Below are 26,750 nucleotides of genomic sequence, written 5' to 3'. Positions count from 1 at the left end.
CTAGGAGAAGGAGTTGTGATACTCCTGCAGGGTCAGAGCTCTGACCCTGAGTAGGATCTGTTTCTAAGCTGGTATCCCTCAGGCCAGATGGAGACAACATGAAAATCCTCTGACAGGAGGGGTGAGCAATCATAAGAAATAACTATAAAGAAAATGTCTACTGTAGATAATTATCCGACAAAAAAAATTTGAAAAAAAAAAGCCTACTTTTGGGAAAGACAGCAAATAATTTAAAAAACTGACAATCAAGAATATAGAAATAATAAGATATTTTGAAAGGACTTACAAATGTGTTTCTAAAAACTTCAAGAGGGAATTATTCATATCTATGAAACAAAGACAGGAAGGTGTAGAACAAAAAGCATCTGGTAATAAATTCATGAATAGAAATTCCTGAAATCATTTTTAAAACTTCAATAGAGGGGGAAAATAATAAACTTGATATGATTAAAGAACTAATTAGTAAATTGGAAGATTAAATTGGTTAAATCACTCGGAACATAGCACAGAAAGATGAAGAGGTTAAAATTAGGAAAGGGAAGTTGACAAAGAGAAGATATATCTTGAAGCTGATACAGACTCTAATCAGCTTTGAGGAAATATAAAAAGTCAGAATGAAGTTTCGATTAAGGGTTACTTGTTACACCATCTGTAATTTGCATAAACCAGAGAAGACTGGTATTGCATGTGGAATAACAGCATGTTGCCACATAACAGACCTGTGGTCTCACTGATAGTTTCCCTTTATTAATCTATTTCACAAGGCATGTTCAGTAGACACCATCTTTCTTTCTAATTTGTTCCCTTGCTTCATGTGGTAAGGTATAGTGGTTCTACATTTGGCTTCCTAATCAGAAACGCCTTAGACCCAATTGAGCTCACTTTACCAGTTAACCTAGTGCCTGCAAATCCTAGTTTTTAAAATAGTCAATGCAAAACAGTGTCCAACAAAGCAGAGAACTGAGATGGAAGGGGTCATATTTAGAATCATTTTAAGATGATCTTCCCTTTTAACTGGTTCAGTAAATTTGCCATGAATTTCCCCCAGTGCTTTTAAAATGCTAAACATCCTATAAAGACAACAAATACACTGTGGGGTCTGATATTTTGAGGCTACACAGAGACCCTACATGGTAATTGATGCTCATATGGACAGTAAAGAATTCATCAGTGGTGGAAGCATAGGAAAGAACAAGAGTAGATCCTCAGTGGAAGCCTCAGGAAGGCCTAAAGGGGTTGCAATGATCTTAGAATTGATTTCAAGAGGCTGAATCTACCTCACCTTGGAGATTAATTAATTCCAAAGTATTCTAGAGGTAGACCAAGAAGTTGGCACTGGAAGGTCCACTGGAAGGTTTTTGTGTCTGTTTTTTAACCCCAGTTAAGACTTCCTGGTCTTTTGAGAATTGTATTCTCTCCTGATATCATGTCATCAAAATACAGTCATGGTATCACTCCTGAAGTCCTAAAAAACAAAACCTCTATGTAAATGCCATAGGCAAAATAGTAATATAAAAATAAATAAATAAAATTCTAGTGGCATAAACAACACAAAACTTCCCCAAATGCCTTCACCAAAATTTGCCCCCTGCTTGCCTCTTGTAAACCACTAAAGAATTGACAGGCTGTAAGTAAGTCCTAGTTGGCTAATTTGACTTCTTTATCATCCACATTTTTTTTTGTACTGAGAATTGAATCCAGGGGTATTTTACCACTGAGCTTTATCCCCAATCCTTTTATTTTATTTTATTTTTTTAAACTTTGAGACAGAGTCTCTCTGGGTTGTTGATATTGGCCTTGAACTTGTGAACCTCCTGCCTCAACCTCCTGAGTAACAGGACAGGTACCACCACACCCAACCTCCATTCACTTTTTATCCCACTTTACCAATAAAATTTGGCTATCCCATTGTGTAAGAATAATTACTTTAGGATCATTTTCTTTAATTAGATTATCAAGCATTTCATAATATTTTTCCTTACATATAAATTTATAACTTTCAAACTATTGGTATAATATTTTTTAAAAAACTACATTAGAATAGCATACACTCCCTTACAGAAAATTCTGATCTCTAAGAAAATGGAAATATCAAATTACATTTTCATGGTAATAGCAATCTCTTGAATTCTGATTTTGAATAGTAACATGTATTTCCTAATTAGGGTTTTTGTATTACCTCCCTGAAGTGATGTATGGTATTATGGCTTGGAACTGCCATATACTCCAAATATTCCCCTTTAACTCATTGTATTAAAGTCTTGGTCCCCAATTCAGCACGTTCAGAGGTGGGGCTTTAGGAAGTAATTAGATCATGAAAATTCTGACCAGTGGATAAATCTGAATGGACTACTAGGAGGTGGTGAAAACTGTAGGCAGGTAGGGCATGGCTGGTAGAAGTACATCTTGCTCCGCCCCTTTCCTCTCTCTTTCTGCTTTCTTGTTGCCAGGAGCTAAGCTGCTTTCCAATGCACATCCTTCCACCATGATGTTTTACCTCACCTCTAGCACAAAGCAAATGGAGCCCAACCAACCATGGACTGAAATCTTGAAACCATGAGCCAAAATAAACTTCTCTTCTTTTTAAGTTGTTTGTGTCAGGTAATTTGGTTACAGTGAAAAAAAAAAAAAAACAGCTGACTAACACATATGGAATCTTATCCAGAACAGAAACACTGCTCATATTCACATGTAAGTCTCTGTGCAACCCTTAGACACTCTTACTGCCATGTGACCCAGTTTGGACACAGATTTGCATTCAAAGGTCAAACTTTGCAGAATCCAAAAAATAATCGTGGAGTTATGTGGTACAATGCTGCAATCTCTTCAGAAAATGTCAAAAAAATGATTCACTCATAATTTTAAATTCTTAAAATTCTCTCTCCATATCTCCTTATCTTATTATCTTGCATTAACCGGAATTGTCCCCATAGAAGCTCTATTTCATCACTCTAAACCTCCCCCAAATCAGGCCACACTGACTTCTATGGCTTTTCTCCTTTTCACCCTTTTGGAATCCTTTCTCTCTCCATGATTTTTTAATGAAAATCAAATCAAGGCAGTCTTGATTTTCCTTAATTCTTCCCTGTATCCATTACCCAGAACATGTCCAACAGGGGTCTGGAGGACCCAGGAGACAATACCAGATTCTGGAAAAGGAGTTATGTTCCTGTAGTCAGTCATTGGATGGTATCTTTCATGAATATTGACCAAATACTTGAGAACATGACTCCCATTCGGGTCACCAAGGAAGAATGGTCAATAATGCAGCACTCTGGAGTGTGTTTTCCTGAATTCAAAATGTGACCAAACTCTGGGGCTGAAACCTTGAAACCATGAGCCAAAATAAACTTCTCTTCTTTTTAAGTTGATTGTATCAGGTTATTTGGTTACAATAGCCATGAAAATAACCAGAGTCCTTAACATCAGTAATATAAACTCCGTCACAGGAGTTTATATCATTGAATAATATCAAATTGAATGATATAAAGTCAATGAACTTTATATCATTCATTAGTGACTGACTTTTTCTCTCTTAGAATCTGAATTTCATATTCCTAGATGTTTAGGAAAAAAACTGATGTAACTTCAGCATCCAGCTGATGGGTTCACTCATCTCTTCACATGCTACACTACTGTTTCCTGTGTTCCACCCCACCCTGATGGCAATGTTCTTGGCATGCATTCTGCGGGCAGCATACATAGTAGAAGCTGCCCTTTAATTCTCTGGTATATGAAAGGAGGCAGAATCACTTCTTGAATTACAGAAAGTGCCTCTGTCAAAGGCAGGGGTTGGGGAGTTGAGTTTTGAACCTCACATAGAGAATGTTTCCATGAGACACCACTCAATCCCACAAAATTGCCACTTCAAGATAGATGTCATAATCATAAACTCAATGGGGGCTCTTGTTTTTCAACTGTCTGTTTGGAAAGATATCGTTTCCTGTCTTATGTGTGGATGGTGACAAACAGCTAGAAGCAGAGAATTTTTCTACTCAGTTTGTTTAAGGTTTTATTCACTGCTTCTTCTATTATTGTCTTCTTCTATTATTATCTCTGGTCCTATTAACTCAAGGAACTGACTGACAACCAACTCCAGTATTTCTCTAAGTGGTCAGACATTCAGGTACAAAGTCTGTTTAATTCCAGGACGGAGTTACAGCCTGCTGCTGTCTACCAGTAATAACTGAAAGGAAGTTGGATGGCCTGTTCTTTTTATATGTATGTTTGGAACAATGAGTGGGGATTAGTAAGAGAGATACTTTATTGTTTCTATAACAGGGAAACTTTTCTGAAGACATACTGTTATGCTTTGGATATGAAGTGTCCTCCAAAGACTCATACATGGGAGGCTTGAATGGACCGATGTGCACAGGTGGGGATTTGGGGAAGTGACTGTATAATGAGGGTTCTGGCCTCATTGATGGATTAATCCATTGATAGGTTTGTAATTTGATGGCATTTTTAGGAGATAGTAGAAACTGTAATAGGTGGGGCCTAGTTAGAGGAAGTGGTCACTGGAGCTGTGCCCTGGAAGGATTTATCTTGTTCCTGATCCCTTCCTTCTTCTCTCTCTACTTCCCTATTGCCTTGAGGGGAGCAGCTTTCCTCCACCACACGCTTCTGCCATGATATTCTGCTCATCTCAGCAATGGAGTTGCTGACCATGGACTGAAACCTCTGAAACGATGGACCAAAATAAATCTTTTCTCTGGGCTGGGGATGTGGCTCAAGCGGTAGCGCACTCACCTGGCATGCGCAGGGCACTGTGTTCAATCCTCAGCACAACATAAAAAAATAAAAAAATAAAGATGTTGTGTCCACCGAAAAACTAAAAAAGAAATATTAAAAAATCCTCTCTCTCTCTAAAAAATAAATAAATAAAAAATAAATCTTTTCTCCTCTCAAGCTGTTCCTCTCAGCTATTTTCTCTCTGCTGTGAAAAACTGAGTAATACACAAACTGTTTTAAGGTGTTTTTTTTAAAAAATAATAATATAGATTTGAAATGCCAACTTACTGATATTTTCTTACCTGGTTCCCCACATAAGCCATTGTGGGAACTAATACTTCAACAGGCAGGATGACTAATGGAATTAGCAGCAGCTAATAACTCTGGGGCAGAAATCTTCTTTGTACATTCAAAGCAACACCACCATACTGTTCACTGTTCTTTGCTGAGTGATTGCTGTGTATCTGGTAAGATATTCAGGGCTAAGGATACAAAGTGAATTAGAGAAACATGATCCGTACTCTCCTGAAGGAGAAACAGATCCAAAAATTTAAATGAAGAAATAAGATAATTACAAGTTTCAAGAAGTGCCATGAAGAAAATCAACAAAGTGTAGATAATAGGAGAGACTAACTCTAAGTTAAGAGGATCAGAAATGATCTTTCTAAGATGGATTTCTCTTTTCTGTAAAATTCTTTCAAATTTTTGAGACAGCAAATGCTTAAGAATAATCATATTCTTTTATGGGTAAAAAGATGTGAAGGCCCCCTCCATATTGTCCTAGTCTACTTCTAGACATGGTTTTTCTATGCTAGGAAAAGGGTCCTAGAGTTTTCTGCTTAGAAGTCTTTTGGGGGAGGTTCTATTGAAAGATATGCTAGAAAATTTTTAATCTTATGTCATTTCAGGAGGAAAAAGCTGTAATTCAAAAATCTGACCTTCAAATTTTTGGTTGCCAATACTTCTAGGTCTCTAGAAAAAAAAAAATATCTCTCTTAGCACAGTTGCAGAGCTAGCTGCTCCCAGCTACCACGAGGAAGCCAAACACACGCTAATGTTTCCAGAGCCCTGATGTCTGAAAAGACCATCATCAAGTTGCTGTTCTCAAAATCATCATTTCTATCCACCTATCTTCTGCTCTTAACCTCTGTCCAGTTTACTTTTCACCTTCTCTTTAACCTCAGTGGGAGTTGATCACAAGGGTCTGCTGAGATGTACGGAACACATGGAAAAGACAAGTACTGATTCATGTTTATTCAACATTTGAGGTAGAACCTCATTCCCATTCCAAGATGTATAATATTTGACATTCTGAGTAAATAAAGCCAATCTATTCAAAATGATGGAAACATTTTCAGTACAACACAACGATATTGATCATGCTATAAAAGAGGCATTAGTTTTATTTACTAAATACCTATTTCTGGCTTGGGTGGCAGCCAGGCAGAACTTCAAAAGTTGTGAGCCCAACTGGTTTGCATTTTGCCTTTTTAAATTATAGTTTCTTCCATCTCCCAGGTCTGTAAACATTTACTCAATATTTTACTATGCTTCAAATTTAAGAATTTAGTTGTCTCTTAACTAGTTTGTAAACCAAACAGAAAAACCAGTTCTTAAGATGGAGGAGATAGCATCTGATTGACACATTGAACCTGGATTACGTGTTAAATAAGAAATGCCCTCCTTGAGCCAAAATCATTGTGAAGTGAAAAACAAGTGAACTTCTCAGCCGACCATGCATCCATAAAATGTTTGGAAAGCTGCCCTGTTTGCACATGGAATCAGAAAAATAAAGTGGAATAAAAAGAATCCATCCCATTCCTCTAATTTCATCGTCTTGCTACAGCCATCATCCCCAGGGCTTTCCTCTAACCCAGTTGCCAAGGAGGCGTGCGAGGTTATCCTCTCTGAAACACCATTAACCATTCAGCAGGTCCTCTTGGGGATGCTCCAAAAGCATTCTGTAGGGAAACTGGCTGCTTCTCTGGGCTCATCATATGGAAAGTATATTTCTCAACACAGCTGGCAAACAAATCTCTTTGAAGGAGATAGCCAAGAGGCCTGAGATTGGCCCTCGTATGATGAGTTCAGCATCTTTCACTCTCCCCAGCCTATAATATTCTTCCTCCCTTGTAGTTATTTATTATTGTTCAATATTTATGCAAGCTATAAATGTGCAGAGCACTGCACAATATCACAGAGAAGGCCAACAAAGACACCTTCTCCTAAGGAATAGAAAGGGACCCACAAGTCAAGTTCATGGGCAAAGGCTTCCAAGGAGAGTGCAAAGCAGGGAAACAGTGGAGAGCCAAAGTTATGTAGTGTCAGGGACCCAGTATAATATGTTCTGCTGGATCAGAGCTCCTCTACCCCTGCAGAGGATTTAAGGAGGTAGGGACTTGACCTCTCCATGCCTTTGGCTATTCCACACTTGTTTTGTAAATAGAGTTATAAATGTTGGTTCAGAATTAAGACATGCACCATAAACTACAACTCATATTCCTAAGCCACACTGAAGGTAGTGGAAGCTATTCAAAGAGCAAGTGGTGTTTCTAATCTGGGGTACATTAACCATGGAAAAGTCCCACCAACACTTCCTGTATCATATTTGAAAACAAACTGCCATTCTGCCAGTCTCCAGCAAGCGTGTCTTCTGTCTATCAGGAAAGGACTTCAATAAAGTCCAGGCCATAGAAAACCTATCCAAGGTCACAATATCAGCAAATGACAGAGCTGAGGTCCACATTCCCTCCCTCAAGGTCACTGTTCCACCTGGTGGAACTTCCACCTGTCTGCTCCTTCTTGGTTGCTCTAGGTCTTGTTTTCTCAGGTTTCTTCCTTTCTCATCAACTCCTTCCTCTTTTTTCCCCCAAATGGCTATCCATCTTTCACCTTAAACTTGAGGCTTTCCCTTGCCCCTTCAGATCTTTATTTCTCTATCTTGGAGCCTCTCTGATTTTTATTTCTATCTTCTTCCAGCCATTTTTTCTCACATCTCTTATGTGGTGGGCTCCACCACCTCTCCAGCCCTGCACTTAGGAGAAAGAAAAGCTTGTGAATCCTGAGTCAGACAAGCATGGAATGAAATATAAGCACTGAAGCATACCACGTGTGAGGCCTTGTGAAGCTCTCCAGAACTATTTTTCATCTTTCACATGAGGATAATACTTACCGCATAGCTGAAGCAGAGATTCTGTTTGTGGTCTAACGTCTGTTCTCCTCTTTCTTACTAACAGAGCCCTAATTTATAGCTGAGTACAGTATAGCCAAGCTAAAATACCATTATAAACCTCTGTTTCAGTTTCATGTGACCACGCAATTATGTCTCAACCAATGAGACATAAGCTGAGGTGTCAGCAGGATCATCCTTTATTCTACTTTCCTCCTTCCTAATGCCTAGAATACACATATGATAGCTCAGCTTCATCAGCTGTTTTCTGTCTTGAGGAAAGCTTGAGAGTGGAAGCCATGTGCCAGAGATGGCTGAGCAGCAAGACACATAACTGGATCATTAAAGAGATTTCAAAGCTAATGAAGGTAGGGGAAGCTATTCAAAGAGCAAGACCTTACAAATCTAGCTTAGACCACTACTTGTCAAGTTTTTCTCTCATATACTGATGGAGCCAAATCTAGCCTATATATTTTAATTATTCCTCCTCTTTAGTCTAGTTGGAGAGGATGTGATAGAAGAGATAAAACAGCCACTGTTCCTGGGAAAGCAACTGTAAGCAGAAAGGAGAGAAATCTCTCTAACACTTTAATTTCCCATGCCTCCCAGTGGCCCAAACCTAGCCAGAGGACATCTTCAAGGAAGCCTAGGAAATTCCTGGCAGGGGAAAGCCCCCTTCAAGGCAGAACAGAGCAAATAAGGGCCAGGCAACAGATCTGGGTACACACAGGCAAATGACGTGGCCTCTCAAAGACTGAGGTGGATGAAGATTTGTATGTGAAGAATTTAGCACAGTGCCTGTCACACAGTGACTTTCTGTATATGCTGGCTCCTCCCCCTTCATGAACTTAGATTCCATCATAGATTCACAATCTTCACCTCTACATCTCTCCAGACAGATGCTCCACAAGGACCTGCTCACTCTGTCCAAGGCAGACCTCAATACTCTCTGCCTCTACAAAATTCCCTTACACCTGTGTTGCAACACAGTCAATAGGATCAGTTGCATTTGAATCTCTCAGTGTTGAAATCTTCCAATCCTCTTAAACTCTTCCCTATATCCATCAACTTACCAAAACACATGTTCTGCCTCTATGGGTTCCCTAGATATCCCCTCCCATTTGTGGCCATGAATTGAAATCACCCTTAGTATCACTGTATCTTCTTCTCACATTCTTGGTCCTTCCCTGTTCTCATCTCTCTCTTCTTCATCACCAGTTACTTTTCTCCCCACCCCCCCCCGCCGTACATAAGGTTTTGAATTATTGTAGCTCAGACACAACTTCTTGGCCTCTTTTTTCCAAGAAGTTTTTTTTTGCAGTCAACTAACAAATTGCTAATAAATCAAGTTTATGAAAGAAAGATTTTGTTGTCCCCATTCATATTCTCTTGCTACACTCCATGTGTGACATGTCTTCCATGGCTCATCCATTGGGGGTGGTGGGGAGAGGGTAGTCCATCACTAAGATCTCTGAAACAGTAATCCTACCACAGCTATACCCACATGATCATAGTATCTTCCTGATCAAAACTCTACAGGTTTTTGATAACTAGTCACAACAGGAGGAAAAGAGCTTGCCTTAGATAGGTGATCAGATTGGATTGAGAAAATGAAGGCAGATTCTGGCTGTCTTTAATTCTTGCTTCATCAACCCCACCCCCTTCTAACTTTAGGGACTCCTGTCCACTGTAAGGAAATGGGACAACAGCTCTGGCTGCTTCAAACTGAAAGAGGTGGTGGGGCAAGCAGTTTGAAATTCCCTTTTAGAAATCAGGTTGGTAGAAGGGTTTTCAGTAAAAGTCTGGTTGAGAAGCGACAGGCTCGAGGATCATATGAGAGATGGGAAGTCTATAAGAGAAACAAGAAATTATGATACTGAAATAAGATTAATACAACAATAAATGCTGAAACATATGAAAAAAAAGAGCTTGCCTTATAAAATTTATTTTCTTTATTCTAATTTGTTATATATGATAGCAGAATGAATTATAATTCATTTTACATATATACAGCATAATTTTTCTTATCTCTGATTGTATATAAAGTATATTCACACCATTAGTGTCTTCATACATGTACTTAGGGTAATGATGTCCATCTCATTCCACCATCTTTTTTACCTCTATACCCCCTCCCTTTCCCTCCTACCCCTCTACCCTATCTAGTGTTTGTCTAATTTTCCCATGCTCCCCCTCCCAACCCCTCTATGAATCAGCCTCCTTATATCAGAGAAAACATTCAGCATTTGGTTGTTTGAGATTGGCTAACTTCACTTAGCATTATATTCTCCAACTCCATCCATTTACCTGCAAATGCCATGATTTTATTCTCTTTTACTGCTAAGTAATATTTTATTGTGTGTGTGTGTGTGTGTGTGTGTGTGTGTATCACATTTTCTTTATCTACTGAGGGGCATCAAGGTTGGTTCAACAGTTTAACTATTGTGAATTGTGCTGCTATAAACATTGATGTGACTGTGTCCCTGTGGTATGCTGTTTTAAAATCCTTTGGGTATAGACTGAGGAATGGGAGAGCTGGGTCAAATGGTGGTTCCTTTCCCAGATTTCCAAGGAATCTCCATACTGCTTTCCATATTGGCTGCACCAATTTGCAGTACCAACAGCAATGTATGATGTACCCTTTTCCCCACATCCTCACTAACACTTTTTGTTTGTGTTATTAATAGCTGCCATTCTGACTGAAGTTAGATAAAGTGTTAGAACAGTTTTGATTTGCATTTCTCTAATTGTTAGAGAGTTTGAACATTTTTTCATATATTTGTTGATTGGTTATATATCATTTTCTGAGTTCAGTTCCTCGGCCCATTTATTGATTGTGCTATTTGATAAAATGTAATTTTTAATGTTAATTTATAATTTAATACTTCTAACAATAAGAGAAATATTTGTTGCCTCATGATTCATTAAATGGTAAGTGTGATAATAAGTGTGATAATTAATTTTGGCTATCAACCTGGCTAGATTGAAAAAAGCCTAGAAATTTGGTAAATCATGACTCCTGGGTGTGTCTGTCAGAGTATTTCCAGCGATTAGCCTGTGAATGAGCAAAGTGAGTAGGGAAGATTTACCCTCCGGGTGGCAGTCAGGCAAGATCCAGTTGGCTAGGGGCTTAGTTTCTTAGAGTGAGCCAAGCTACTACCCAGTTCTCAGGCCCTCCACCTTGCAGATGCCACCATAGAACTTTTCAGTTTCAATGACAACGTGACCAGATAACATATTCACATTTTAAATATCTATCTATGTACACACTATACACACACACACACATAAATACGTATGTATATATTGTTCCCCCAACAGAGACCTTAACTAAACTAATAAATAAAGTGTCCTCACTGGGAATCTTACAGAACATGGAACAAATGATCAGAGAATTTTTCTACCCTCATTTTACACCCCAGCATATGGGATCCAATATTTGAGACTTACCTGGATTTAGCAAGTGCTCAACACATACTGGTGGCATAACCGTGTACCCTCTCGTATCTCATCTCTCCCCACATGTCTATTGTTTTAGTTACAGCCTGCCTTCAATTTCAGCATGTCAGTTCATGTTCCCATCCCCTAACAGGTAGTGAATAACAATATAGCCTATTAATCTTGGCTGTTCTCATGTATCTAAGAGAGAACTTGAAATACACGAGGTTCATTAGAAATATTTGTGAAACTGAATAATTTAGCTACTTCTTTGGTGGTCAAGAGAAAGATTTGAATATACATTTCTTTCTTCCTAAAGAAAAAAAATCAATATTTGGGGAGTCTGTGCTGTGTAAACAAGCAAGAAGTTCCTGACAGTCAAATCCAATCAAATTTGGATTTCTACATTCCTCAAGTACATTGTAAACTATAATAACTATTTCCATGGTTAGTGATGCATGTCACTAACTGTCTGCCCTTAGTACAAAAATGGGATATTCATAATGTCAAATTTTAGAAATAATACAAATATTTTCATTACGTGAGAAATAATCTTATTTAAGTCCTCTTTGAGAAGGATTCTTTTCAAAAACTAACTCAAAATTAATTTGGGGTATCTTATATGATTAATGAATATAAGATGCTTGCAGAAACAATTATTGCTTTCAATATTTACTTTTTGGAGGGTGGGGAAACTGGGGGTTGAACTCAGGGGCAATTGACCACTGAGCTACATCCCCAGTCCTATTTTGAATTTTATTTAGAGACAAGGTCTCACTGAGTTGCTTAGTGCCTCGCCTTTGCTGAGGCTGGCTTTGAACCTGTGATCCTCTTGCCTCCGCCTCCCCAGCTGCTGGGTTTACAGGTGTGCACCATGGTGCCTGGCTCAATATTCACATTTAATAATTTTAATAAATAAAAGTGAATGTAGGAAAAAAGCCCTTTACTTAGTAACAATTTGGTCAATGGTAACATTGTGTGGAATTAAACTATACATTTTAGGATTTTGTTTTAAAGGTAAAAATGTACTCACTGCAGGAGAAATTAAGTTTTTTAAGAATGGAATGTTAATGTTAATGGAATGTTAATGGTGACCCATGCCTGTAATCCTAGTGACTCAATAGACTAATGCAGGAGGATGGCAAGTTTGAGGCCAGCCTCAGCAGCTTAGTGAGACCCTGTCTCACAATAAAAAGTAAAAAAAGGACTGGGGACGTCACTCAGTAATAAAGTATTCCTGGATTCAACCCCCAGTACCAAAAAAAAAAAAAAAAAAGAAATCAAAGAGGAGACCTATCCCTTGAAAATGATGATGAAGAATTAAAGAAAGTATTTATACTAATTTATATAAGATGAAGTTCATGAAATAAGGAAGATATTTCTCTATTCTATGCATGCATCTTTGTCGACATAAAATCTGTCTTTCAAACTTAAGTTCTGAAACTTTTGTCCCTCACTCCATCTTACACTCAGCTGCCCTGCCCCTCTGACTAGCCTTCATGGTGCCACATCTCTCCCTGAGTGGTAATAATACTTGCCTGGTAGCCTCACCTTTCTCCAGAATTAAAACTCTAGACTCTGCCTTGTGTTTGCTGGTTCTGTACAAACTGCAGAACCAGGAGGGTCTGCTTTGGGAGGTGCAGCCAGGGCCTGCTAGCTGCTTCTGCTCCCACTCTCCTCCTGAATAAGTCAAGTGGGACCTGCAGGCCAGCCTTTCCACTCAGCCTGTCTGCAGAGAGATTGGGGGGAGGCACCACATCGATTTCCATTTCATCTTTGCTGTTACAAAAGCTCATTGATATCCATCAGTGCCTCGCAACAGGCCTGTTAAAAGCATCTTTGGTGCATCAGTCTTCATTGTGTGAAACTGTTCTGAACATAATAGGATGTCTCACTTCTCTGCCTCCTCTCATTACTTTCAAGGAATGCTCCCAGACATTAGTGGTAATGGACCCTTCCACACATTCCTCAACCCTCTACAAAGATGAGATAGGCCTTGTGTCTAGGCCTCCTTTTGGTCAAAAATTAAAACTGGGGACAGCTGAACCTTAACATCCCACATAAATAGTAAATTATATATTTAAATTGTGGTATTGGTGCTGCTGCTGTCAATATGGCAGAAAAATATATCATTTTTACTTTTCTGGGACATAGAAGGCACAATTTAAAAATGACTCCTGTTCCACACCAAATAAAAAAAAAAGTTCAAAGGAAAATATTATCTCTACTTAGGAGATTTACTGCTTCATAAACTCAAGAAATGGCAAGTGGAGTGTGCTCTTAGAGTCTTTTAGACAAATGAAGGGAGGCTAATCCTACTGCACCTCACCCCCATATTCCCTATCCCAAAAAAATGCGCATGCAGAGGGAATGGTTTCCACTATAGATGAGTTATTTGCATTCATATGGACAATTTTGACAGTGGCAGAAAGGAAGGTTTTATTTGAGGGAAATGCATGCTGAAGACCAGCTTTTCAGGCAAATGCTTGTTAGTGTTGTGCTGCTCCTTGGGGGACAAGGAGGCATATCCTGAGGTTTAAGATTTAATGAGTATTCTTGGAGAACAGACCAAATTGTGGCCACAGAAGATAAATTACAGGCAATTAGGTTTACATATGATCCGTTATCCAGCATGCTAAGCCTCACTCACAACCTGTCTTCAGATTCACGTTTTTCTGCAAAAAAGCAAACCTACTCTGCTTCTGAGAACATAGTTTACTGAAAAGAAATTTCTCTGAGTTGATACCCAGAAGTCCAGCCATAAACAAACCCAGATTATATTTGCAGGCAGCAAGGATTGGGTTACCGATTCCTTCCGGAGCATATTTGTTACAATCCTGTTGAAAGTCAGCTGGGCTGGCAAAGAAGCTCTCATTTGCAAAGTAGAAAACTGAGGGTTGTGCCAGCGGACAAGGCTGCAGAGCCAGCAGGTGTTTTCAGCAATGACCAAACACTGACTCTCAACCTGGCTGCATCAACATCACCTGGAGAGAATGCTAGAAATACAGCTTTCCTGATTTCTATCTGTTTTAGACTGAATTGTGTCCCCTACCTCTAATTTGTACATTTGTATACCTCAGAATGTGACTGTATATGAAGACAGGATCTTTAAAGAGGAGCTTAAGGCTAAATGAGGTTATTGGGGTGGACCCTAAATATGACCAATGTCCTACCCAGAAGAGATTAGGACACAGATAACCTCAGAGGAAAGCTCATCTGAAGACAAACAGGAGACTGTGTCTTTTTCTTTTTTAATTGATTTTTTTAAAAATACACAACAGCGGAATGCATTACAATTCTTATTACACATATAGAACACAATTTTTCATATCTTTGTATATAAGGCATGTTCACGCCAATTCATGTCTAACCTCCACGATCATACCTTGGGGAGTGGCATGTCTAGGGACTGGAAATCCAAGGCCACTCCCCAAGGTATGATCCTGGAGGATTACCATGCCCAGCTCAATTCAAGAAGACCAAGGCTATATTGCTCAGGAGTTTGCTCTGCACGGTCTAGTTGAACATTCGTTTTTGGTTAACCTGCAGAGATGTCTCATGTGAACAGATCCTGAGTCTCCAGAATCCAAACATGCACAAGAGACCCTTGTTTGCCTGGTCAAGTGCCTGAGCCTGAAAGGAAATTATGAACCCCCTCAATCCCCATCATTTGAATTATCCAGTTGGTTTCCTAACATCATGTTTCACGATTAGTGCTCCCTGCCCATAAGATTTGCAACTTTGCATTTTATTTGTCTAGAAGCAAATTTGACCAGTAATACCTCCTATCTTGGCACAGGTACAAGTGTTTCTGTGGCCCAACCCCACCCCAATCACCACCATCCAGTTACTACTCACCTACTGAATTTCCCAGTCCTGTATTTTATTTGTTAAATCAATAAGTATTTATTGAATACCTATTATAAGTTAGGCACATTTCATATCCTAGACACACAGTAGTGAGTATAGCTGACTAAATTCTTGGTCTCACAACCAATTTCTTGTGGTAAAAAGACAATAGTAAAATAAGTAAATATGAGAACAATTTTAGATAAATTCTGTAATAAAAATAAAGCAGGGTGAAGAAATAGAGCAGTGGACCCTGAATCCACAGAACGAGCATCATGTGGGAACATGTAGAAAAGCAAATTCCCAGGCCTCACGCAAGCCTTTTTGCATCAGACACTTAGGGGTGGGACCCAGCAATCTGGTGCAAGCTGAAGTTTGAAAACCATGCTGCAGTAAAGAGTAATGAGGGGAGAATTACTCTAGAATGATGGTTAGGAATAGCCCCATTATTGTGGAAAGATGACATCTGGCTGAGACCTGAATGTCACACGAACCAGGATATATCTTAGTCTAAATTCTCCATCAATGTCACTTAAGCTTTCCTAAAGTCTGTGGTCTTTACTTCATGCTTGCCAAACACTCTCTGATGATACTTTCCCATTGACGCTGGCTTCATAGGTGTGTGACCTGTGCAGTCGCACAAGTCCCTGTGCTCAGCAGGGTCCCACACTTGGTTTAATGCTCTGGTTTTGCCACCTTGAAATTCTGTAATTTCACCTTTGAACTTGTATTTTATAAATGTAGTCCAAAAAGCATGGAGCAGATATGGGCAGTATATGTGCCTTCCCATTCACATATAGCATTTGCATTCCCATGAGCACATTGTCTGGAGGACCTGCAAAGTATGGACATTCAGGAAGAGTCAATGTGCATTTAGTAAGTGTGCTATATCTATGGCTGAGTCAGCAGGGCAATGACAGTTCTCCATTCTGGCCCTAACTTTCTTCAAACACAGAAGGAATGCAACAATATTCTAAGAAACAAGAACTACTCAGGAACCCCATTGTATATTTTTTCTTCTCCTGTTATTTTTCTGTGTTCACCAGTCATGAATGATGCAAAAGAAAGTAATCAGGAAAACTAGTAGTTTCTTTTCTTTTCAATTCTTTCTTATCCTTCAGGAAGCCAAAGTGGGAAATCTTGGCACAATGTGGGTGGATCAAAAAGTGAAGCAAAAACAGTGATTCTACTCTCTGGTAGGAGCAAAATGTATGTGTCTGCATGAGCTCTGAAATCATGATTCCAAAGATTCCCAGTATGAGTCAAATCTTATTAAATTACACTTAAAACTATCATTGTATAATATAAATAGTAAAAAATATATATATGATAGTAGTTTAAATTTATAATTTTTATTTAAAGTGACATTAACAGCAAATTTAAAAGTATATGACAAGTTGAGAGAAAGACTATGGAAGAAAGGGAAGAGATTTATATTTCAGTTCTCTCAATGAAATTTTTTTCCAGGTTTTAAACAAGGAGTCTTACACTTTCATTCTTACTGGGCCCCAGAAACTCTGCAGCTGGCACTGTTTGCAATTAGAAATCTTCCATAAAGAAGCCGGCCCTCACCCCGCTGGCATGAGCATTCCAAGATATGCAGCAGCTGTATTTCCCTTTGTCACAATTGGGCCATCAAGTTGGGCATCCGCCCTGGGGAAGGTGCCAGACAGCACTTCTGAAGAGCACAGCTGCATCCATATCAGAGAGGAAGGGATAGTCTCTGTAAGTCAAAAAGGCAACTTCTCTCCCCAGCTCTACCTGTACCTCATGATGGTAGCAGCTTCTTTAGACACAAAATAGTAGTTTCTGAGTACAATTCTGAACCTCAAAAGAATTGACCTCTCTCTCTGGAGAGCCTGGGGCCACTTCTTTACAAGGCAAGAATGCAAATGGGACTAGCAAGCTAGACTCTGCCTGGAAGAATAAACCCAGCATGAGAACATTGGCTAATTGACTAGGGCTTGTATCAGTGTGAACACAGCCCAGTGAGACTTGAGGAGTGAGGATCCCATCAGTTTAAAATGATGAGGTTTGAGGCCCCTGTCATACTTCTACCTTCTCCTACCAACTTAAGTTATACCCACATTTAATGGAAATGAGCTCTAATCCACTGCAAATCATGGAAATGAGCTCCCTCTACTCTAATCCACTGCAACTCCCCGGCGTGCCTTTATCAACCATCCAATTGATGGTGGGGAGGAAAAGTTACCTTCACTTTGCCTGCTCAGGATTCAACATGGAACATTAAGGGGAAAATTCACTTACAGGCAGTTCCAAGACCTGGTGTGTGTCACCTCACACGATGGGATCCATCACCCCAGCCACTAGGGTTCATGAGAAATCTGGAATCCTTCTCACACATGGAGCCAGACAAGGCACAAAGGCTGTTTTCATGAACTTCGGCAGGTTTACGAGGCTAAAAGCGCCAAGATTTCGGGGTTACAGCACTATCCCACTCATTTCTTATTAAGATACTCCTTCATCATTGGAAATTCCTTTTAGTCCCAAATGACTTAAGTCCTGTTATTGAGCCATTAGTTAAAAGAAAAAAAACTTAGAACCCAAATCCTTACCTCCCCCATCAAAACCATTAGCTTTTGGAGATCCATTTTTACAAGTTGTCTAAATGCTGACCCCTGGGAATATGCTGTTCTATTAGGTGAAAACATGAGTAATGGATTTATTTTTCACCCTCAAAATAAAAAAAAATAAATACCTTTAATTGAAATGTAATGTGAGGGAAACTTTCTGGAAGAGTTCAAAGATACACTTTCTCCCCAACTCTGCTACAAAATACAGAGCTGCCTCTGGCATTGACCTTGCAGAGAGGTTAGAGGCCAGAGGAATGCCAGGAGCTGGAGGGCATGGCAGAGACAGGCTCTGCTCTTAGCCAGCCTTTTCTGCCCAACTAGCTTCCTCTGTCTGGCTGTCCATTTCTTCATTTTCAAATATGGACTAGGTCAGAGGTTTTCCAATTATGCTCCATGAAGTTCTTAATAAACAGGTTGTCAAACCTTACTTAGCAGAAAGAGGCACCTGGGAAGCTTGTTCACAGTCTGGATTCCTGCCCTCAAGATTCTGATTCAGCAGGTCAGGGAGGGAAGAGGGCTCATTTGTCTAAATTACTAAGAAACTCTTTGGCTAATTCTGTTCCTAGGATTATGGATGTGCCTCAAGTTGTGCAGAGGGAGGGTAGATATGAAAGGGTCTACCCCTCTCACCACCACATCAAGGAGAGCATCCTAGCTTTCCTGTGCATGATAACTAAGCACCTCATAAATTCTTGCCTGATAAGAGACTCAGAACCTAAATAAGAATAAAAAACCCAGGACTGAATGTCCTATAATGCTCTGTACAATGCCAATGTCCAGGATTCCAGAGGATGGGTTTAACTTGGGGCAGGTACATGTAGTACATTACCAAACTCCTCTCTCCCAAAGGGAAACTTCCAGAGTACATCAGAGGGAAATATTTCTCCTAGACTCTAGGGCATAAATCAAGCAAGTCTCCTTCCATAATTGGAAAAATAATAGAGGCATTTCTCTTTAAAATAATTATTTCAAACAATTACTGTTGTGGATTGAATTATATTTCTAAAAAAAAAAAAAGTTATCCTAATCCCCAATATCTCAAAGTGAGACCTTACTTGCAGATGTGATGAGTTAAGATGAGGTCATGCTGGAGAAGGATAAGCCCTTAATCTGATTACTGTGTCTATACCAAGACAATGTGGAGAAAAGGGGAGAATGACACCAGGCACAAAGAGAAAAATATGAAATATTCTCTTACTGACACCTTGATTTCAACTTCCAGTCTCTGGCATTATGAGGATTAATTTCTGTTATTTAGCTGCCCAGTTTACGGCATATCCTCATTGTGGTAATCACGAGGAAACTAACACAATTATTCAATTTGCAGATGATAAAAATGATTCTTGCAAAGGTCACTCTTTTATCTTAATTTAACTTTTAGCACAGGAGTAGGGAAGGTTATCCAAACTCTGCCCAGGGATCTGTGAACCTTGTACTTACCATCTTTCAAAAGCAATAAGGTCCATCTCTGCACTGGCTCTCAATGGGTTGTTACAGCAATCTCCAGGTCACAGCAGGTTGTGTGGCCCCATCACTCTGTCTGTCTCATCCTTTCACAAAAAGAGGTCATTAATTACTTTTAGGCATGAAGTCTTTAAAAAAAAAACTGTATAAAAAGGAGTAAGTGTAGAAGTGCTCCCAAAAGTTCATGTTTCTATGGGGGTGGGAAAACATTGTGCATTCTGAAAGTTCTGTGGAAATAGGCAACATTTCCATTTAGGGTGTCCAAAAAAACACAACTTTCCATTTTTAACTCATTGAATAACATTGGAATTAAAATGCCCTGTCAAAATACCCCTTCACTGGTACTTATCAGCCACTATAGTCAAATAAACCTTTTATTATTAAAAAGCGTGAAATGAATTTTAATATATTTTAAAAGTAGTATATGTTTGAATAGTGCCTTAATTTAAAAAAAAAGATTCAAAGGGAAACCTTTATTTCACACTTAAAGACATTTATTTTTATTCTGAAAGAAAATACAATAAATAAGAATCCAATATTAGAAAAAAAGATGTCCTAGTCCAATCTGATAAGTAAAACTAAGGGTGGCAACTCTATTTTACATGTCAAAAATATACATGATCTAATGTAAAAGCTTTTTCATTCTGCTTTAAGATTTAAAACATTTTATCAAACATCTCATGCATATCTACAAATATATAAGATGAAAAATAAAAGGAACACTGGCATTCTTCCCATCTGGCTTGTGATACAGATTGTTAACTGATCAATAAATCCCTGTGAGATATTCTCCTGCTGGATGAGTCTCTTCCCTCCCTTGCTATTCTGAATTTCCTACTTTAATTTTTGGCAAGCACTAACCTGAGGTCTACAATCACATTCAGATAAGTTCCATTGTTTATACTAAGAAGTGTTTTCCCTTGAACCTTGGCTTAAGCAAATTTGTTACATGGCAACTCAGACTCTCAGCAGTATAAGTTGGAGATAATCGTCTCTAACAAAAAATAGTTCATATGAAACTCTTTTATGTAACACCTGACATTAATATATTTAAATTCTGATTCAACAAACATAAATTCTGTTGTCATAAAACTTTCAGGACCTCTAGTAATATATAAATTGAAGTTCGAGGATTTGTATTTTCGTGTACATTCATTTGTTCCACAAACTCTCAATGTATACCCACAGTGTGCCAAGAACCACTTGGCACAGGGAAACAGGAGAGTAAGATGCAAGCCTTAACATCAGAATACTTCATACAATCACATCTCATAAAAAAGTACAATAGAAGTGAAGGAAATGAATACTCACTTTTGGAAAACAAAAATCTTGATAGCATACCGAGATTTTCCTAATAGCTGCATAAGAGTTAGCCTAGTTCTTGTACTTCTCTCCCCTCCTGCTTCCTGAACAAAAGGAAGGACCTGGGTCCACCAGCATGCAGAGCAGGGAATCAACCCAACAGAAGAGTTGACATTGCTGATTCAGAATGATCCGGAATTTTGAAGAAATGCATGTTTACCTTGCTGTGACCATTATACAATGTATACATGTACCCAAATATCACATGGTACTACTTAAAGTGTGTGTAATATTTATGTTTTTATGTTTCAGCAACAAATTTTTTAAAAATGATTTAGGAATGTTAAGGAACTACAGAGCTGAATTTTCTCCTTTACATGAAGTAAATCATAAATTTCAGCAAATGATAACTTTAAAATATTACTACTGGCACAGTTCTACAAAAGAACTAGATCCAGTTCTATGTGCTACACCATACTTTTTCATTCACCAGTATTTCCCAGTCACCCTATCCTTTGCATTCTCAACATGCACATTAAAATTAAAATCTGGTTATCTCGTATGTGTTTTTATCTCTGATAGTCTTGCATCTGCTATTGATGCCTTGGTTGCAAGAAACAGAAATAAATTCTAATTAATTTAAGAAGAAGAGTAGTAATTTATTGGAACCAAAGTTATTGAGAAAGACAGCTACTAAGACATCCCTAGATTCTCTATAACTGTACCGTTCTCTACAAGGAGCTAATTTACTCCTAACTTGGCTCCAAGGATCCCTAGGCTCCTGACCATCCAGATTTTCAGGAGAAGAATCTACTTGGCCTGGTTTGAATTAAGTGCCTGCCCCTACATCCATGGAGGATGAGTGTTCAACATACCTATTTATAACGGGGATAAAGAGCTGTGAACCTAGAAGTTGCTGTTACATTAAGCACATTTTAAAATATTCATATACTTTAAGAAGTTAAGTCTCTTGATTTACCACACTGTTTCTTCTGTTAGACTTATTCTGGGTATAAGCCCAACAGCAATGAAGACTTACAAGAAGATGAACACACATAATCTGATGCTCTGCACTCGTCCCCACACACAAGAGTACCTTGTGATTTGTTCTTCATCCATGGACATGGGAGAGCCATTAACAGATTGGATGTTCCCAGTCCTTGAGATGGAATGAGGTTCCTCACTCAAAAGCACTACCTAGAGCATTCTGGTATTAAGAACTGTGTAATGTTTTGAACGACTAACAATAAAAAAATAAATAAAAATTAAAAAAAATAAAAAAAAGCTAAAAGAAAGGAACTGAACAGACACTTCACAGAAGAAATATAATCAATCAACAAATATATGAAAAAATGTTCAACATCTCTAACACTTGGAGAAATGCAAATTGAAACTACACTGAGATTTCATCTCATTCCTGTCAGAATGACAATTATCAAGAATACAAGCAACAATAAGTGTGAGCAAGAATGTAGGGGTAAAGGTACACTCATATATTACTGATGGGACTGAAAACTGGTGCTACCACTCTGGAAAGCATGGAGATTCCTCAGAAAACTTGGAATGGAACCACCATTTGACCCAGCTATCCTACTCCTCAGTTCAAACCCAGAGGACTTAAAATCAGCATACTACAGGGACACAGCCACACTAATGTTTACAGCAGCTCAATTCACAATAGCCAAACTATGGAACCAACCTAGATGCCCTTCAACAGATGAATGGATAAAGAAAATGTGGTACATATACACAATGGAATATTACTTAGCCTTAGAGAAAAATGAAATTATGACATTGGCAGGCAAATGGATAAAGTTAGAGAATATCATGCTAAGCAAAATAAGTCAATCTCAAAAAACCAAAGGCCAGATGTTTTCTCTAATATGTGGATGCTAATTCACAATAAAGCAGGGAAAAACATAAGTACTTTGGATTAGGCAGAGGGGAGTGAAGGGAGGGGAGGGGGTTTGTGGGTAGGAAAGATAGTGGAATGAATCAGACATCATTACCCTATATACATATATGATTACACAGCTAGTGTGATTCTACATTGTGTACAACCAGAAGAATGAGAAGTTATACTCCATTTATGTATGATGTGTTAAATGCATTCTACTGTCATGTATAACTAATTAGAACAATTAAAAAAAAAGTTAGCAGAACCATCCTCCAAAATGTTCCTGTTGAGATCCCCAATACTGCTCTGACAAGGAGACATGACCTTTCTATGTGATGGAGTATACATATACTATCTCTATATATAGCTATATACTTATACATTATATATTATATATACAGTAATATATATATATATATATATATATATATATATATATATATAGAGAGAGAGAGAGAGAGAGAGAGAGAGAGATCGATATATTTACTCTAAAAAACAGGATAAAGAAGAAGCAGGGATTCTGGATTGACATATGAAGACTGTCAAAACATACAAATTTACTTCTTCAAGCAGCAAACGGGTCTACTGTTCCTTTATGTTGGGAAGGTTTCTTGATGAACTCGGTTTTGAATTACATGAAAAGACTCATACACAGTGAAAGCTTTGAGTCTAATGAGAAATGTCAAATGGAAAATGTAACGAAAAGAGTCTTGTTCAAAAATCCCTGCTGATGAAACCTGAAATCAATATTGATGAATCTGGCTTGCCCAGATTTTGCTGAGTGGAATGAACTGAGTTGGGTGAACTTATTTTAGCTGTATTTCCTCCATACGCCTGTAGAGTTTTTTTCCAGCGTTCTTCCAGCTACACATGTGGCATACATTTATTATTTACAATACACACACAGGAAGTGCTTGATTGATGAGATAACCCCTTTTTCAGAAAGATCTTTTCCAAATGGGCCTTTATACTGTATGTGTTAAATGAAGTACCATAAAGTCAGCAAGATATATTTTTTCACCGCTAGATTTTATTTCTGATAAAAATATTACAAGGGTGATTTTTTAGACAGTATGTGATATAAAATATGGTTACAGATAAATATAGATTGTGCCTCTAAATTTTTCTCTTACATGTTGTGTAGAGTGTGTACCTAGACTTATGCAGATTGAGAGAGGAGGAGAGAGAATGTGAATGAAAGAGAGGGGAGAGGTTGAATGGGAACCGTTTCTGGAGAAAACACATGTATATATAGTAGATCATTGCATTCATGTAGATTTTAATCCAAACTCAGATATTTATATTTTGCTATGATGTTGAATGAAAACTATGAACATTTCAAGAGGCATCCATGGAATTTCGTAAATGTTGTAAACTCAATGTTGAAACACTAGTATTGCCACAACAGGAATGTTCCCATTGAGTATTCGAAAAAAAATTCTGTATTTGAATGAGGGAATAACTGTTAGGACAATATCATATTTGTATCATTTGGTCTGCTATGAGCTATTAGTTTTAAATCTAATCACATCTAAATACAGCTATGTCCTGCTTCAAACCTTACATATATATGTATATAACTATGCATGTATGTATATATGTGCATATATATATGTATAAATTTTCTTTTTTAAAAATTAATTCTTTCCCAAATCATTGCATTATGGACTTTCTCCGTATTACCTCATGGACAATTATATTGACAAAATACTCATATATGTATGTGACACATACATACATGTAAATATATTTACATATGTACATATTTATTTATATGTAATATTTATTCATATATTCATTGACAAATAGAAACAGGGGATATTATATGTGAATATTTTTAACATATTTATACAGATAAATGTGTCTGGAACTTGTGATCTGACATAATAATATTTAACATACTTAACTACTAGCAATCATTATTCCAAATTACTACATGTATTCATTAATTTCCTATGCATGATAACGCCATAAAATAGGCATTATTATTGTTTCTATTTTATGAGTGATAAAATAGATTGGTTTTGTAAAGTGTCTTAAATCCCCTAGAAGACTCAGCCAAAGTGATGACCCAGGGAACCAGAGGCAGAGCCTGCATGCTCACCCAGCATGCCAGAGAGCAAGGTCGGCAAACTTGCTATAAAGGGCAGATAACACATATTTTAGGCTTTGTTGGCTACATATGATTCGTTTTGCATTTTTTTAAACACTCATTTTTAAATGTCACTCAAGAATGATTACAAAAACAGGCCATGGGCCGGATTTGGCCCATAGAAGATAGCTTGCCAGAACTAGTTTATTGCCAAAATTTCTCATATAATAATTGTTAAAAACATTTCTGCAATAAATATACAAACTGGCATTATTATTTTTTATAGACATCTACCTTTTCTGACTACACAGTTTCATCCAAAGACCCTCCAGTCACCCTTTCTTGAGAACTGCCTTCTCGTCATTTAAACACCCACATGGTTGGGCTTCTGATAGTCTAGTTCTTATAATGTCACCCCATGACACAGCCTCAGTTGATTGGTCCAGGGTGATCCGTGACCCAATTTGAGTCAGAGAATTGCAAGTTTTACGATGTAAGTATTCTCCATCAATACTGAAGGTCGTTCTAAAAACCTAAGTGGAGACTTTTCAACAACGGTGGTTTTTACCATATGACCTGGAAAAGTAGGAAAAGCCATTCTGAAAGGAGATAAAATATAGAGAAAGAAGATAAGAAATGACTGATGGAGAATGAATCCTGACAGTGAGTCCTTCATTTGGTTTGTTCCTTTTAGGAACTGAGAGCTTTTAGAAAACTGAGAGCTTATTTCAGTAAACAACAATTCGTGAATTGGGCAGTTCCAAACAAGAAGGGGTTTAGGGAATGCAAAGGGGAGTCTTTTATAGTATGAACACAGAGGGAAAGAAAACATTTGATTGGTTATAGTCAGATAGTTACGTTACTGACAGAATCTATCCCATTGAGAGTCTCTAGATGGTTGACTATTTCTGATTGGCTAAGTCGGTTTTTCTTTAATAGAAGCATTTATAAGAAATGGCTCCAGTTAAGTTTTGCTAATATTTGCAAATCAAGTAAGGTCATTGATAAGGCCTCGTTGGCATTCTCAGTTCTCAGACCTCATCTCCATTTTCATTTACTTTAATAAGTAAAGATTCAATAAATGTATATTCTAGGGATTGTTTAAATTTTAGTAACACTCAAAATTATTTTGCCTGTTTATTTTGAAGAGGTTTTCATGTAACTAGTTAGTTTAAAAATTCTTTATTTAAACCTGAAACTTTCCAAAAGGAAATAAATCACGGATAGAAATAAGGAAAAAAGGGAAATCATGTTGAAGAAAGGTTTTTTATTTTGTTGTTTTTTTTTCCTTAGATGACTGTGCTTAAGTGAAGATGCAATGAATGTGACAACAAGGAAAAGGCTTTTACTTTTATTTTTTAAGCTATTTAAAATAAATCAGGTTGCAACTATGCATATGGATAGAATTTTCAAATACTTTAAGAGCATGAAGTTGACATCCATGTATAGAATTAACAAGGGCTATTTCTCCATCATATCTCCTTTGGAAGCCACAAAAAATAATCACACTTTCAGGACAAATGTAAAAAAAAATCACTGTTTTCTAAATGTGTTTTGAAAAATGGACAGGGGTCTGCCATCCTGGTGAGATCAGTCTCACTAGCTGCTTTCTTGAGTTTAGTTTCACCAGCCAAATGAATTGACTTGCATGGAGGAGACGTTGTATGGCAAAGTGATTTCTTTCTTTAAAGATTTCATAGGTGTAGTAGGTTTTTTTTTTTGTAAGCTAATAATCACATGGACTTTCCAGACTTTTGCCCTGTATCATCTTCCAAAGGGCCAGCTTCATTACCTGTCCCCTTGAGCCCTCTAAATGGAACCAATGACATTGACGATAATTCATCCTCAAATATAGTTGGCCACAACACATTTGCTAGTGAATATTCTTACATGGATGCCTGAGGACTTTTTGTTTCAAAAGCAAAACACCAGAAGGCATATTCTGTCATTTCCTTAGCCAGTCTCATTTCATTTCCTGTACCACACAAGTGCCTTCGATTGCTCTTTAACTCTACCCTTTAAAGTCCAGAGGTTAGCTGGAAACAGTCCCATTTGGAAAGTTGGAATCCACATTTAAAATACAGAAACCCACTCTTCAAGGTTTGCAAGTATTTTTATTTGAGCATTCAGTCTATAATGACCATTGTCCATCAGTCACCAAACTACTTTTTTCTCCTGGGCTCCTTATTCTTCCTTTCTTATTACATGGAATAA

General features: G+C 37.9%; 1 long non-coding RNA gene across 3 annotated transcripts in view; it reads right to left on the bottom strand.

Moving 5' to 3' along the window:
• LOC144377269 (uncharacterized) overlaps positions 1–26,750 on the bottom strand; it is a 528,176-nt gene that overhangs the window by 339,698 nt on the left and 161,728 nt on the right. For all 3 annotated transcript variants that reach the window (XR_013438091.1, XR_013438089.1, XR_013438090.1), the window contains one exon: positions 19,222–19,331. This is a non-coding gene — a long non-coding RNA (uncharacterized LOC144377269). The remainder of the gene's footprint in view (positions 1–19,221; positions 19,332–26,750) is intronic.

The sequence above is a fragment of the Ictidomys tridecemlineatus genome, chromosome 4 (assembly GCF_052094955.1).
Source record: "Ictidomys tridecemlineatus isolate mIctTri1 chromosome 4, mIctTri1.hap1, whole genome shotgun sequence".
Taxonomy (NCBI): Eukaryota; Metazoa; Chordata; class Mammalia; order Rodentia; family Sciuridae; genus Ictidomys; species Ictidomys tridecemlineatus.
This window is presented reverse-complemented; position numbering and strand designations above follow the sequence as displayed.